The sequence below is a fragment of the Urocitellus parryii genome, chromosome 10, assembly GCF_045843805.1.
Source record: "Urocitellus parryii isolate mUroPar1 chromosome 10, mUroPar1.hap1, whole genome shotgun sequence".
In the NCBI taxonomy this organism is placed as follows: domain Eukaryota; kingdom Metazoa; phylum Chordata; class Mammalia; order Rodentia; family Sciuridae; genus Urocitellus; species Urocitellus parryii.
In genome coordinates this window covers 76,772,917-76,789,444 of record NC_135540.1, presented here as the reverse complement: position 1 = coordinate 76,789,444, position 16,528 = coordinate 76,772,917, and the positions used below count along the sequence as shown (strand labels likewise).

General features: G+C 35.7%; 1 protein-coding gene across 1 annotated transcript in view; it reads right to left on the bottom strand.

The window, feature by feature from the left end:
- Window positions 1-16,528, bottom strand: part of LOC113177471 (WD repeat and FYVE domain-containing protein 3) — a 238,746-nt gene that overhangs the window by 192,238 nt on the left and 29,980 nt on the right. The window lies entirely within an intron of this gene.

Here is a 16,528-nt window from a genome sequence, read left to right as displayed (position 1 = left end):
AACGTTTTATGAGGAGCAATATGTTTTTTAAAAAATATTTTTAAATGTTGATGGACCTTATTTTATTCATTCATTTATATGCGGTGCTGAGAATTGAACCCAGTGACTCACACATGTGAGGCAAGCACTCTACCACTGAGCCACAACCCCAGCCCGCCCCACCCAGAAGCAATATGTTTTAATAGTACCTCCCTTCCCATAGACTTTTTATTAGTTGCAAGGAAAGTATACAGTAACTATTTAGTTGACAAATGAGACAATGAAACGGGTGGTCAAAATCTACATCCCAAATGAGGTACAGGTCACTCCAGAAGTGATATGCTAAGAAAGACACATTCTTTATGTAATATTCTATCCAGGAACAAGTAACCTGAAATTTTACCAAGAAAAAACATTAGACAAACCAAAAATGAAAATATGCTGTGGAAAAAAAGGGGGAGGGAGGAAGGTTCCATAGTTTTGAATTGCCCTTGTAAGACAAAGAAAATTTGAAGAACTATTCCAAATTAAAAGGTACTAAACTGGGCACAGCGGCACATAACTGTAATCCCAGCAGCTTGGGAGACAGAAGTATTGTGATTTCAAAGCCAGCCTCAGCAAAGGTGAGGTACAAAGCAACTCAGTGAGACCCTGTCTCTAAATAAAACACAAAACAGGGCTAGGGTTGTGGTTCAGTGGTCAAGTGCCTCTAAGTTCAATCCGTTACAAGAAAAAAAAAAAAAGGTACTAAAAATACATGACATCTAAACCCAATAATATATGATTACAGACTAACTAACTCCTGTACTGGAAAGAAGAAAATTGCTATAAAAGGGCATTTGTTTGGTCAGTTTACATTTAGAAAATGACTAAGGAAAAGTAATGTGGGGCTGGGGTTGTGGCTCAATAGCAGAGCACTTGCCTAGCATGTGTAATCCACATATAAATAAATAAATAAATAGATAGATAAATAAGCATCGACAGCTAGAAAATATTTTTTTTTTAAAAAAGGGGGTAATGTAACAATGTTAAGTCTTACTCAAGTGTTTAGCCTGTTAGTGTAAAAGATTATCCACATTCTTAGAAATTTACACTGAAGTATTTAGGACTAAAGAGCTATGATGTATTCAATATAACTCTCAAATGGGTCAATAATACATATGTATAATAAATATATGCAAAAGCATTCATTCACAAAGTGGAATAATAAAGTATCTGAGACAAAAGGCTAACCATCTTAATCAAGGGTACATGGATGCTCTTTATATTATTTCTGCAAGTTTTCTGTAAGTTTAAAATTATCTCTTTAAAAAATCATTATGCTTAGAAAATAAGAAAATACTTTTCTCTTTAAAATCTGTTGTATTTTTCCTACACAGCTGAGGAGGACCAGTGTCAAACAATCATCCAGCTGGAAAGTTGGCAGCTACCTTAGATTATCTAACAGTTTCACTTCATTTCCTCCCTTTCCTTCAACTCCCACACCCAAATGACAATATCCTAAGGGAATATTGTTTATAAGCTTTTGCCTCCAATCATACCAAACTGGTTCAGGATCTAATCACTTAGTTTCTCTCATCAGATATATTGCTATGATCTACTAGAGATCATGCTTTATCCATGTCCAGTCTTGGCTCCAAGCCATTTATAAATTCTGCTATATAGTCCTTGCCCCAGATGAATTTGATCATGTTCCTCTCTGGATTTCTTAACTCATCCCAAAAATAGATAGCAAAGAACTTACTAGATCAATTTTTAAATCCCCACAATACTGCCCCAGACCAGAGCAGACAGCCAAACTAAGGTCACTCAAGTGAATTTCCTAAGGTACCAAATAAAATACAGGCACACAATTTACCTTTAAATCAAGCCCCAGGACGGCTCCTCTGCCCTCAGCCTCAAGCTCCCCAAATTCGGGAGTGGTCTTTTATTGGGGGTGGGGGGACTCTGATTCTTTAGAAATTTCCATCCAAAAAAGGTCAAGAGAGGCAGAGTTACAAGGACAGGTAAGGGACCCCTGGGGCTGTAGGAAGGCATGCCTACACATGAAGACACATTTTGTGACAATGTAGGACTTCCAAGATCGTGCCTCCATCTAGAGCCACTTTGATGTTGCCAGATCACGGGAAGTGACCAACAGAGCCTCACCAATCAGGGAAGGAAAATGCTGGTCACATGGCATGGTGGCCTCCTACACCACAATGATAAAATATATTACTTTGGATCCTGCAAAACAATAAGCAAAAATTCTTGCCCAGAAACTTACATCTATAAAAATTTTTGTCCAGAGAATATAACATAATTGCAAATTTAGTCATGAAACAAGTATAGACTTCTTGGACCCAATGTTAAAGCAACCACTATTAAGCAATATAGTCAGTACTTCCTACACAAAAAACATGGAATAACAACTCTGGGGGTAAAAAAAGAGGCAATTAAAAGGAAAGAAGGGAAGGAAAAGATAAAGAACAGAATGGAAAGAAAGAAAATGGAAAGGTAAAGAATTGAAAAGGAAAGAAAGAAAAAGAGAAGGTAAAAGAAAGAATGGGAAAGGAAGAGAAAATTCTATTCTCTACCATTTCACAGTAGAGATTTGCCTTGAATTAAACTATCAACATTTTGGGCTGGGGTTGTAGCTCAGTGGTAGAGCACTTGCCTTACATGCGTAAGGCACTGAGTTTGATCCTCAGCCCCACATAAAAATAAATAAATAAAAATATTGTGTCCATCTACAGCTACAAAAATATTTTTTTAAAAAAAAGTATCAACATTTGAGAATTAACTAGCCCTCTCAATTATTCTTAGTAGAACAGGAGGAAAAGTTATTTTTTTATGTCTTTGTTGCTCTCTGACATTTACTTGATAATATTTCTTAAGAATATTATTATTCTCAGAAGTTACTTGAGCATATTATTGTTAATACAGAACATTCCAAGAATACAAAAATATTTATAAGCAAACATGGAATGAGGTTTCTATTGCTTCCACTCTGAGGAATTTACATTTCCTAATTGAAACAATCAATATATAACTATATATAAAATTACAAACATATATGCATATATGTATTATATATAAAAGTTACTCAATGTATACAGATCCTGGTTTCTAGATCCTACTTATATATCTGTACCTGTAGATATCAGTAATAGGTTCAAGTAACTTTCATATTAAACTTCAAGTTGCAAAACAATAAAAAACCAAAATATTTTGTAAATAAAACCATTTCCTTGATATTTTACACTAAGAATATAAAATACAACAGATGGTAAGATATACATGAAGGAGTCTTGCTAAATGATTTAGTTCCTCAGAACAAAGAGCTTAGTTCTTTTCCAGTTTATAAAACGAAAACAATGAAGCTTTAAGTAATAAAGACTAAGTAACTTGTAGCATGCCTCCACTCTGAACAAAAAATATTGTTTTAGTTACCACATTCATTCAGTCTTTTTAAAACATTTGTTTTTCAAATTTTGATTTGAAAATCTTAACTGTATGTATAAAGAAAGAGTTCAATGATCAATTCAGCTTACAAATGGACTTTTAACTTGGATTTCCAAAGGGTCTAAGTAAACTACAGCAAACAGAAAAGAATAAAATTTCATATGCAATAAAATTATTTAATTTATTCTCCACACATATTGTATAAAGAATCAAATGCTAGTAAAAACTGGAAGTGTTTGATCTACTTTCTTTTCAACTGGGAAACATGGTGAGAGATCTTTGAGCATACAGAGGTGGTTTGCCCTGTGTTATGTAAATAATGGGAAAGAGGAAAATCAACCTCTTTTGAGGTGAAGGAGTTAAGAATAAGTCACCCAAAATATGCCATTTTGGCAGCTTGATGATTTAAGTTTCAAGGCACTAGAAAAAGAGTAGGTCAGATCACTCTGACCTTTGTGCTACTCTGACTTTTGTGCTATTTCTTGAAAGCAAGGGATGAATTTCCCAAGTGAAAGATGCCCCCTTTTACTAGAGGGAAAACAAACTTCTTTTTAAAAATGGAAAGTTGGGGCCAAAGAAAATCTGTATAAACAACCATTAACCTAAACTTACATTCCAGCCACTTCTCTACTCAATGATATACTCCTGCCCCAGAACCTCTTTGTCACGTTTTCACGAGTTATTACTCCTTGTCTATTTCAGTACGTAGGTGTTCCATTTTAACTGCTTCATTAGTGTTTTTGATTCCTTATGAGAATTTCTATGCCATATAACACTTAAATTAAATAAACTTGCATGCTTTCTTCCTAGTCATCTGTCTTACAGTTAATTTAGTTCTCAGGCTGTCACTACCCTAAGGATGGAGGTAGAATTTTGCCTCCATTACAGAAGAGAAGGTAATCAGATGCTTAATAAAGTTCTCAACAATCTGTAATGCTCACAGATACTCTTCACAGTTAGTTCTATATACTATGTTGCAAGTATCAAAAATTAAAATCCCAACTGAACAGCAGAATAATGATCCTTAACCCTATGAGCTAGATTATTTTCCCTATTATCAAACTGCAAAACCTGTAACCAGATTATTTTGTTTTTATAAAAATGTTTAAAAATAGAACAAAATTCTCTAAGCTACATCAAAAGGGAAAGCATTCAGGCTAGAAATATACTTACACAGGCTCACTGACTTTAGTGCTCAGCCATGAGATATAAAAGGAATCATTTTTCCTACACAAACAAGTAGAAGTAATCACAACATTTTACACTGAACTATTAGTCTAATTCTCTTAAGCAGATGTTTTAAATGATATGTTATTTTCTAGTGTTTACAGTATTTCTTAGGACACCATTATTGCAGAAATTTTTACAATGAAAATTGAAGAGAAATAAGTGAAGTCAAACCTGTGTCCCAGAGCAGTGAAGCGGCAGCCTGGGTGGGCTGAAGTGTAGGTAGCAGGCATGGGCCACAGTTGGGGGAGTCAGCCATGCCTGTAGCAGCCTGACACTCGGCAAGCCAGGGCCGAGATGCGTCAGGGCACTCCTGTCACCAAAGCACCCCATCCTGGACCCAGTGTGGATGCCTGCTGTACACAGTGCCACAAGTGAGAACCCCACATGTCCATTAAAGGACAACCTCAATCTCCCACTTCCCAAGGAGCAGGTGGAAAATGGAAGTGGAGGCAGATGTGAATGGGACTTCAGGGCTAACCAATAGGATTGGTAGTTTTTCCAAAGCCTGATTAGCACTGACCAAAATGCTATGTAAACCCCTAGGCTATTACACTCAGGCAGCAACCCTTACTGGGGTCCTCTCTTGCCACTGCAAGAGTTATTTCTATTCTTCATACTTAAAATAATCATACTCTTTTCACTCTTGCCTTCCATTGTCTCATGTATTTCATTATTTGGATTTGCAAGACAAGAACCTGGAGACAACTGCAACACTGGAAGTCAGAGCACCCCATTTAGAGCTGCAATACTAAGAGCTGCAACATTACACTCAATGATAGTAGAGAAGAATCAGTCTTTGCCAGCTGCAACCCTTAGAGCTGAACTGGTAGGCATTCTGTTCTGTGATTAGCTGCTAACACTAAAACAGGCTTTCTCAGCTGCAGACGCTGCAGCTTGCATAGGCCTGACCTGCCAGCAGAAGCAGAGAATCAAGTTTTGTATCAAACTTAGGTTTCATGAGTACATGGCTTTATAACAGTATTTTATTTCCTAGGCATTGCCTAAATTTTCTGTATAGGACTATTCTTTACAAAGAGATTTCACATTTATTTGACCATTTAACTTGATCCTTGCAACAATCTGCTGCCAAGAAACTAACACATGTCAATAGCTACCATATGTGCCAGGCTCCACACTCAGTGTTTTGCATGAGTTATTTCTTTAACCCTACCAACAATCTAATGAAGTATCAATCCAACTTTTATGAAGAGAACCCCAAGAATAAAGATTTTAAGCAATCTAAAGCCACATGATACTACCCAGAAGAACTAGGTTTTAGAAACAGGTCTGTTTACTCCAAGGACTGTTTCCCCTACACCAGTATGCTAAAATCATCACAAAGAGGAAAACAGTCAGAGGCTAAGGTAATTAAACAGGCTTGCTTGCTAGTACAGGTAGAAACAAGATTTCAACCCCAAGATCTGATTCTTAATCTCTTCCTTCTACGATACCAAGAAACTTCCCACCTAAGTATCTGCATAGTCATTATAAAGCACATTAGATATAGCCAAAATATAAGATCACAGCTACAAATTTGTTCCTGAAAATTTATAAGAAGCAGTACAAAATATTATTATTACGTGTATACTCGCACAGAAAAGCTCAGAATATACTCGTGAAAGATCTAATGCATACAACCTCTTTTGTTTTTCCAAAAGCAGCTAAGCTGCTGTGGGCTCACTACACTTCCCATGGTCAATGCAGAGAATCACAGGCAGGATTCATTCATTTAACCACTCAGCCAACACACAAATTAAACATCTAACCCATCCTCTTCCCTCTTTCAGCCTCAGAACCATACACATTCCCTTTAACCTCTTTATTTTCCTAGTCTTTTTTCCAATTTTTGCTTCAATAACCTGAAGAAAAACTCTCTAGATTGTTCTCATTTAACCTTTGTCAAGTAATAACTATTTCCAGTCACTAACCGAGTCCCTGGGAAATTTTTTTGTGTATCTCTTGTGGTTTCCTGCTCCTGTGAGAAGAGTATTTTCCAACCTCACTGGGCAGACTCAGGAAGAAACAAACAGAGAATGTGGATTTCCACAAGGGAATTGGTCGTACTTTCTTCAAAATAAATAAATAAATATATAAATAAATAATTATCTTTTTAAAAGAAAGAGAAAGACCCTGTCTCAAAATTAAAAAGTAAAATATATAATATATAATAAAAATATATAATATATAATTATATATTATATAATATATAATAAAATATATAATATATAATTATATATTATATAATATATAATAAAATATATAATATATAATTAAAAGTAAATATATATATATATATATATATATATATATATATATATTTAAGGGCCAGGGATGTGGCTCAGTGGCAAAGCTCCTCTAGGTTCAATCCTGGTACTAAAAAGAAAAAGAAAGAAAGGAAGAAAGAGAGAAAAAAGGGAAAACTTGTGTAGATTTTAAAAGAATAAGGAAAAAAGCAAATACAACATGTGGGCCTTAACTAGATTGTTGTGTGAAAAAAGCTAGAAAATGAAATTTTGGGGACAAATGTGAAATTCAAATAAGAACTGGATTTAACAGAATGTAATTATCACACTGTTATTTTCACATATGACAAAATAATGTAGTGGTCTTACAGAAGAATGCCCTTATTTCCAGGAGACAAAGTATTTACAAGAAAGATGTCATAATGTCAAAATTACTTTCAAATGGTTCAGTAACACCACACCCTTCCCTGAAATGTACATATCCACGGGAAAATGTATAGGGCAAGATTCTGATAACTGTTAAAACAAAGTTGAAGGTATTTGGATGTCCAATGTATTGCTGGTTAAACTTTTCTGTATGCTTGAAATTTCAAAATATAAAGTTGTTTTATGTGAATTATATCACTAGCAGTCTCTGCTTGTTTTTAGATTTTTAGTATTTTTTTTCTTTTTTTCCTTTCTTTTTTACCATTACAACAGTTTATTTAACAAAAAGTTTGATAGGAAAAGGTACATGACCCAACTTTTACATCTTAGTAAAACAGACTCTTTAGAGAGGGACATGGATTCCTCTGCTGAACAATCATTATGTATTCTCATTCCAAGACTTATAAGGTGATATTTTTTCTTAATATTACCACCACATTGTTCTGTTACTCACTAGTTGCCATCTTGACATATTCATCTATCACAAGATTAATAAATGAATCAAATCCCCACAATATTCCTTGGATATATCAGCCACCACTTAATTTCAATGATAACTTCTTTTCCATACATTTTTTTTCAGCTTGGGAGCATGGAGATTTACTCCTGTTGTCTCCTAGGCAAGTTTAGAGCTGCTATCTCTAGTATTCTTCATCAAGCAGAAATAAGACACTTTCCATGGGTCTACAAAGTACTAACTGCTAAATCTTAGAATAAATAGTTACCACTCTAGTCAGGTTATAAGTAAGAAGGATACACAATTTATGACTACTCTTTTTTTCAAAAACAAATATGTATTGCATCACATATACAACCATATAATTTTCCCATCCTGCTTAACATGAAAGTTTGTGGATGTTATTACACATGTCTTTTTTTAAACATAGTATTCATTATTATGTCTTATCAAGGTAGAGAAAATAAAGAAATAAAGTTTATTTTTACAGAATTGTGAATTATTTGCATGTACTTCATATATTCTTATCAATGTTATTATTGTAGTAGCATTTTTTTTTAATTCTTAAGGCCTTACCATTCTGAGACTCACTCTGTATGTAAAGTATGCAAAAAGAAGGAATACAAGAACCTAGAGAAAAGGTAAAGAAGATGGCTCAGGTCACCACAGATTATTTGCTGGAATAAATGTCAGAGAAAAGAATTTAAATTTTTTAAGGCCCATTGCTTCTTTAAAATAGTTATATAATTGAAAAGCTCATTAATTTAGATTTACACACCATTTTTATAAATCAGACTTAAAATATATCAGCATTCCAAACTCCAAATTAAGAGCTACAGAAAGAAAGTTTGCTACATAACAACACAAATCCAAGAAAAAGCTAAGGGCTAATTCAAGTTTTCAAGTTAATAATCTCAAAATACATCAGAACTTAAAACCCCAAAAGTTTTTCCTGGACAATGTTGTTTTGTTTTGTTTTGGCAGTACTGGGGAATTAACCCAGGGATACTAATCACTGAATTACATGCCCAGACCTTTGTTTTATTTTGAGAGAGGGTCTTGCTCACTATGTTGCCCAGGCTGACCTTGAAACTGTGATCCTCCTGCTTCAACACCCAAATAGCTAGGTGACAGGCATGTGCCAATGCACCTAGCTGGACAATGATTTTCTTCATTTACTAGACAAATGATGTTCATTTTCTTCTCGCAATAGTCCCTTCTTAGAGCACTGGCTCTTTCCCCTTATTGAAAAGGAAACTAACTTGAACACATAATGGGGCTCTTCTAAGAACAGCTCACTGGAAAGTACTAGACATCCTTAAAAATGTGAGATTTGTGGTTCCTTTCTCAGCAAATAAGAATACAACCAAGATAATTATCTATGGAGCTGAAGGCTAGTGACCTTAATACCCATGACTGACCACTGAACACTAATAATAAAGCTGAGAAAATTATTTATCAGGAAGAAACAAAACCAGGAGTACAAGCAACTCCAGAAAAAGAAACAAAGAACAGGCACCTAAAAATATTCAATTCTCCAGAAGCTTGGCTGTACTTTTTGTACTTGAATTCTACAATATTTGGCACCAGGAAAATTGTTTTCAAAATAACTTTTCAAAAAAGGTGGATACGGACATCCATGTATCTATGTAGATACAGTACTTCCAAAAGAAACATACCAAATACCAAAAATATTATTAGAACATAGCAAAGTCCGGGGTTTAATTACAAATCAATAGATTCTTCCCCAAAATAGAATGTTAACCTAATATACAGTCAGAGAAGACAGGACAAATCATTCTGTTCCAAACACTTTTTTATTACTAAGCGTTTTCTTACTTTTTTCAGCAACAGAATAAAATCTATGTTTAATATAATCAAAAATATATTAAAAAAGAAGCAATGCACCAGAAGCAGAATAGCAATACAGTCAAATTCATAAGCTAGACACCTACATTTTAATCTGGCCCTGCTATTTCCTAATCTTGTGACCTTGGGCAAGTTTCTTCTCCAACTGTTTCTAACAATATAAAATTAGAATAATAATAGAATCTATCTCATAGGGTTGTTAGGAAGAATAGATGATGGAACACATGCTTAAATAAAACCCTAGGAATAGTAAATACTAACTGCTATTAATATTATTTTTATTATCATTTAGCTATTATTCATAATAAGTAGGTGGATTTCAAATACATCCATAATATTATAAAAGGAAAGTCCCTGAACAGGATCATTTTTAAACAGGTGTAGGAAATGAAAACCATTTAAAAAAAATGCAAGAAACAGGAGATAAAGACAAGCCCATATGAAAGAACCTAATCTCCTAGACAGTCTAAGTCCACAGCAGACCTCCATAACAATAGGGCCAAGGAATTCTTTCATGCGAAGCCAGCTTGCTTTCTGATAAAATTTTGTAAAAGCTTTCCTCATATGATCTCTAACCACATTAAAAAACAAAAACCCTATTTTTGAAAGCCCAATCCCCAGACACAGCAAAACCTCAGGATTATCTACTGAAGCTGGAAGAAGGTAAAGATTTTTAACATAAATCAAATCTTAATTCTGATCTCAAAAAGTTTTAATTTTGAGGGCTGTGATTGTGGCTCAGGGTAGATAGCTTGCCTGGCCTGTGTGAGGCACTGGGTTCAATCCTTGGCACCCCATATAAACAAACAAACAAACAAAGGTCCATCAACAACTGAAAAAAAAATTTTTTTAAAAGGTTTGAATTTTGAAACACAACTGATTGAGAATTGAGTACAAAGAATTCATTCCTATGGGACTCTGAAACATTTCATGGGCCCGTTATAAATAATTAAGAAACAGCTAAAGATATTCAGGGAGAAAAACAAACATGATACATGATTTATTTCCTACAAAACATGCAATAAGACTAAATATAACCAATTTGAAAGGTCAAAAATTATGTGATAGGAAAAAAGAAAGGGAATAAAGTTGTATAGAAGGGAGAAAGACCATAAATTATTTCTGCTATTTAGAGGGGGAAGCATCAAAATATCCCAATTTTTATAAGAAAACTCAAAAATGATTATGTTAAAAAAGAGCAAAGAAAAAATTTGAAATCTGTACTTCTTTCCCTATATGTTTCAAAATCAAATAATTCATTAACTTACACTTTAATTAAACATACAGACATCCACAAAAATTATTCATTCAGTCAAAAAATATTGAATCTGTACTTTTAAAGTATGATTTTAGGATAGGCTTTTTGAGGTCCTTCTCAATACATACAAAGAATTAACTGAATAGCTTGAGAACTTATGTTTTAGATTTTTTCCCCCATTTCCTACCTTCCTTCTATATCATTTATACTGTCTAACACTTTCTAATTACAAACACTTAAGGAGGGCAGTGGCCTTCTTTTTCATTCACATAAAGCATACACCCACATGTGTGTACACACACACACACACACACACACACACAGAATGTTCAGGCGATTGTTGCTGTTTGACCAAACTGGGATAAAATGTTCATGAGTAGGACTTCCTCCTAAGCTCCACATTTCTCTTAATTAGTCATAGATATTTTTCTAAAAGAATATTAAATGTCTTAGGGTGCTACTAAGCAGCCACAGTCATCTTACAAATATATTGATACAAATAAAGATGCCTTTAAGTAGAAATCTTCATAAAATGGAGGGCCACACAAAGAATGCTCACATGACCATAGACAACAAGTGCCAAAATGATACACCCTTTACAAGACTGTGAAGAGAAAGAGCATTCCTTCTCCTACTGCTTTCACCCATGTCAACACAAAATAAAACATACAACAAAACAGAGTGGCTAGTAGTTAATTTAAAAAGAAAATGATAACTTGGGGCTGGGTTTGTGGCTCAGTGGTACAGCACTTGCCTGGCATGCGTGAGGCCCTGGGTTCCATCCTCAGCACCACATATAAATAAATAAAATAAAGGTCCATTGACAACTAAAAAATTACTTAAAAAAAAAAAGAATGACAACTTGATATGCTAATATTCCCAACTTTTTTGAGGGGAGGAGCGCAGGGCAGTAGCAGGGATTGAACTCAGGGGCACTCAGCCATTGAGCCCCATCCCCAGCCCTATTTTCTATTTTATTTAGAGATAGGGTCTCACTGAGTTGCTTAGTGCCTTGCCATTGCTGAAGCTGGCTTTGAACTCTCGATCCTCCTGTTTCAACCTCCCAAGCCACTGGGATTACAGGCAGGCACCAATGCACCCAGCATTGTTCCCAATTTTTAAAAGTGTATTTAACTGCACAAGTCTCCAAAGATCTATAGCAAAAATAACACTTATGTCCTCCATTTCTATTTTCTTTCCCTTTCTTGGTAAGTCAATAATTTAAACAATGCTTCAAAACTCCTATCCTTTTATGCAGTTGATTCTATTTTTCAAAAACAAACTGTATTAATAAAATGTGTTGTCAAATAACTAAATGGTAACAGACATACATCCTTGTATTAAATACACATCCTTATATTAAACAGATACCAGATACACATCGTTACAACCTTCAAATATTCAGAAGTAAAAATGGTTAAGGTTAATGTTTGTAGGAACAAATGGCAGCTAACACAAAGCCTTGCTCTTACTATGTGCCAGGGACAGTGCAAAACCCTTATGAGCTTTATTGGTTTCCCACCTCTAACCACACCAACGTGGTTTCTTATTTTCCTCCACTCCCTGAAACCCAAGAACCTGCCCTTTAATTTCTAATACTTTTCTTGCATTCAGTTTGAGAAATATGAATTCAGTTTGAGAAATACAGCTTTGGCTCATGTTTTGATCCCAACTTAAATGCAAATACATCTAAAAGGAGTACTCCTATAGTTTATTATTAGGTATCTGCATTTTAGTAGGAATAAGTCGGATCATTATCAGAGAACACATTTTGAAACAAAGAGCCAATGCAAAATTTTAAAATGATCTTGCTCTGACCCATGATTTGTTTGGGGGCATCTCATTGAGGAGTCACTCTGTTCAGGGGAATCTGGGATGGGGTATATAAGAAGAGACCTATCTTTGGAAGTCCGGAATGCAAGACCCAAAGCTTGGAAGGTAGTGGCTACTACTCTTCCCATCATAAAGATTGGAAACATGAAGATAGCCAGTTTCCAAAGAAATGGTAAAGAAGATAAGGACCTGCCCGGAAGAGGCACCCTGCTCAGAGCTGACAGGAAACCTAACTAGGCTTAGGTCACAGGTTCCCATTGTGCAGCCTCACTGCACTTCTGTCTTTGGTTAGTTTTTTTGTTTGTTTGTTTCTTTTTTTTTATTGGTTGTTCAAAACATTACAAAGCTCTTGACATATCATATTTCATACATTAGATTGAAGTGGGTTATGAACTCCCATTTTTACCCCAAATACAGATTGCAGAATCACATGGGTTACACATCCACATTTTTACATAATGCCCTATTAGTAACTGTTGTATTCTGCTACCTTTCCTATCCTCTACTATCCTCCCTCCCCTCCCATCTTCTCTCTCTACCCCATCTACTATAATTCATTTCTCTCCTTGTTTATTTTCCCATTCCCCTCACAACCTCTTATATGTAATTTTGAATAACAACGAGGGTCTCCCTCCATTCCATGCAATTTCCCTTTTCTCTCCCTTTCCCTCCCACCTCATGTCTCTGTTTAATGTTAATCTTTACTTCCTGCTCTTCCTCCCTGCTCTGTTCTTAGTTGCTCTCATTATATCAAAGAAGACATTAGGTATTTGTTTTTTAGGATTGGCTAGCTTCACTAAGCATAATCTGCTCTAGTGCCATCCATTTCCCTGCGAATTCCATGATTTTGTCATTTTTTAGTGCTGCATAATACTCCATGGTGTATAAATGCCACATTTTTTTTATCCATTCATCTATTGAAGGGCATCTGGGTTGGTTCCACAGTCTAGCAATTGTGAATTGTGCTGCTATGAGCATCGATGTGGCAGTATCCCTGTAGTACGCTCTTTTAAGGTCTTCAGGGAATAGTCCGAGAAGGGCAATAGCTGGCTCAAATGGTGGTTCCATTCCCAACTTTCCCAGAAATCTCCATACTGCTTTCCAAATTGGCCGCACCAGTTTGCAGTCCCACCAGCAATGTACAAGAGTACCCTTTTCCCCACATCCTCGCCAGCACTTGTTGTTGTTTGACTTTATAATGGCTGCCAATCTTACTGGAGTGAGATGGTATCTTAGGGTGGTTTTGATTTGCATTTCTCTGACTGCTAGAGATGGTGAGCATTTTTTCATGTACTTGTTGATTGATTGTATGTCCTTCTCTGAGAAGTGTCTGTTCAGGTCCTTGGCCCATTTGTTGATTGGGTTATTTGTTATCTTATTGTCTAATTTTTTGAGTTCTTTGTATATTCTGGGTATTAGGGCTCTATCTGAAGTGTGAGGAGTAAAAATTTGTTGCCATGATGTAGGCTCCCTATTTACCTCTCTTATTGTTTCTCTTGCTGAGAAAAGACTTTTCAGTTTAAGTAAGTCCCATTTGTTTATTCTTGTTATTAACTCTTGTGCTATGGGTGTCTTATTAAGGAATTTGGAGCCCGAGCCCACAGTATGTAGATCGGAGCCAACTTTTTCTTCTATCAGACACAGAGTCTCTGATTTGATATCTAGTTCCTTGATCCACTTTGAGTTAACTTTTGTGCATGGCAAGAGGAGGGGATTCAGTTTCATTTTGTTGCATATGGATTTCCAGTTTTCCCAACACCATTTGTTGAAGATGCTATCCTTCCTCCATTGCATGCTTTTAGCTCCTTTATCAAATATAAGATAGTTGTAGCTTTGTGGATTAGTCTCTGTGTCCTCTATTCTGTACCATTGGTCCACCCACCTGTTTTGGTACCAGTACCATGCTGTTTTTGTAACTATTGCTCTGTAGTATAGTTTGAAGTCTGGTATCGCTATACCGCCTGATTCACACTTCCTGCTTAGAATTGCTTTTGCTATTCTGGGTCTTTTATTTTTCCATATTAATTTCATGATTGCTTTATCTATTTCTACAAGAAATGCCTTTGGGATTTTGATTGGCATCGCATTAAACCTGTAGAGAACTTTGGGTAATATCGCCATTTTGATGATGTTAGTTCTGCCTATCCATGAACAGGGTACATTTTTCCATCTTCTAAGATCTTCTTCTATCTCTCTCTTTAGGGTTCTGTAGTTTTCATTGTATAAATCTTTCACCACTTTTGTTAGGTTGATTCCCAAGTATCTTATTTTCTTTGAGGATATTGTGAATGGAGTGTTTTTCCTCATTTCCATTTCAGAAGTTTTGTCACTGATATACAGAAATGCCTTTGATTTATGTGTGTTGATTTTATATCCTGCCACTTTGCTGAATTCATTTATTAGTTCTAGTAGTTTTTTTGTAGACCCTTTTGCGTCTTCTAGGTATAGAATCATGTCATCCGCAAATAGTGATAATTTAAATTCTTCTTTTCCTATTTTTATGCCTTTAATTTCTTCCGTCTAATTGCTCTGGCCAGTGTTTCGAGAACTATATTGAATAGAAGTGGTGATAGAGGGCATCCCTGTCTTGTTCCAGATTTTAGAGGGAATGCCTTCAATTTTTCTCCATTCAGAATGATGCTAGCCTGAGGCTTAGCATAGATAGCTTTTACAATGTCGAGGAAAGTTCCTGTTATCCCTAGTTTTTCTAATGTTTTGAACACAAAGGGATGCTGTACTTTGTCGAATGCTTTTTGTGCGTCTATCGAGATGATCATATGGTTCTTATCTTTAAGTCTATTGATGTGGTGAATAACATTTATTGATTTCCGTATATTGAACCATCCTTGTATCCCAGGGATGAATCCTACTTGATCATGGTGCACAATTTTTTTGATGTGCCTTTGTATCCGATTCGCCAGAATTTTATTGAGGATTTTTGCATCTAGGTTCATCAGAGATATTGGTCTGTAGTTTTCTTTCTTTGAGGTGTCTTTGTCTGGTTTCGGAATCAGGGTGATGTTGGCCTCATAGAATGAATTTGGCAGAGCTCCCGTGCACTTCTGTCTTTGGATCTCAGTGTCTCCTGGAACACTCCCAAAAGCCTGATAACTTCCCCTTTTTGATTAAGCTAATTTTCACTGGATCATTTGCAATCACAACAAAACTAACATGGTCAAAAAGGTGCCCTCTCTAAAGCTAAATAACATTATGGAAGGATAAATAACTTCACATAAAAAATAAACTTTTCAAGTTTATTTTTATTAACAATGTAAAGTTAAATACGAAAATTAAGACAATTGTTTTGCTGCAGTATTCTTGACATAACTACCTGGCCACTGAGCCATGCAGCCAGTCCATTAATCACTGCCAAGAGGCACAGGGAAGCAGTGTGGAGCTGTGGAGCAGTGACCCAGGTAGACTGGAACTTGAGCAGCAAGCATGGGCATGGTGACCGAGCCCATCAGGCTCACTTTGGCATACAAAAGCGGGGAAGACCTGAATGGGACTACAGTGCTAACCAATAGTGTTGGTACTTTTCCAAACTCTGACTAGCATAACTTTGGACCAATAGCATTGACCCTACACTAGCGCACCCAAATGGCAATCACTGTTCAGTCCCCTGTTGGGTGTCCTCTCACCCTGTGGAAGTTCTGTTTCTAATTACACTTGAATAAATTCTAATCTTAAACTCACTCATTCTCCTCATGTGAATTGAATTCACAAGTCAAGAACCCAGAAAGAAGAAACTGGCAGTGAGTTGCTGGAGTCTTCTGTAATAGTGGAGGG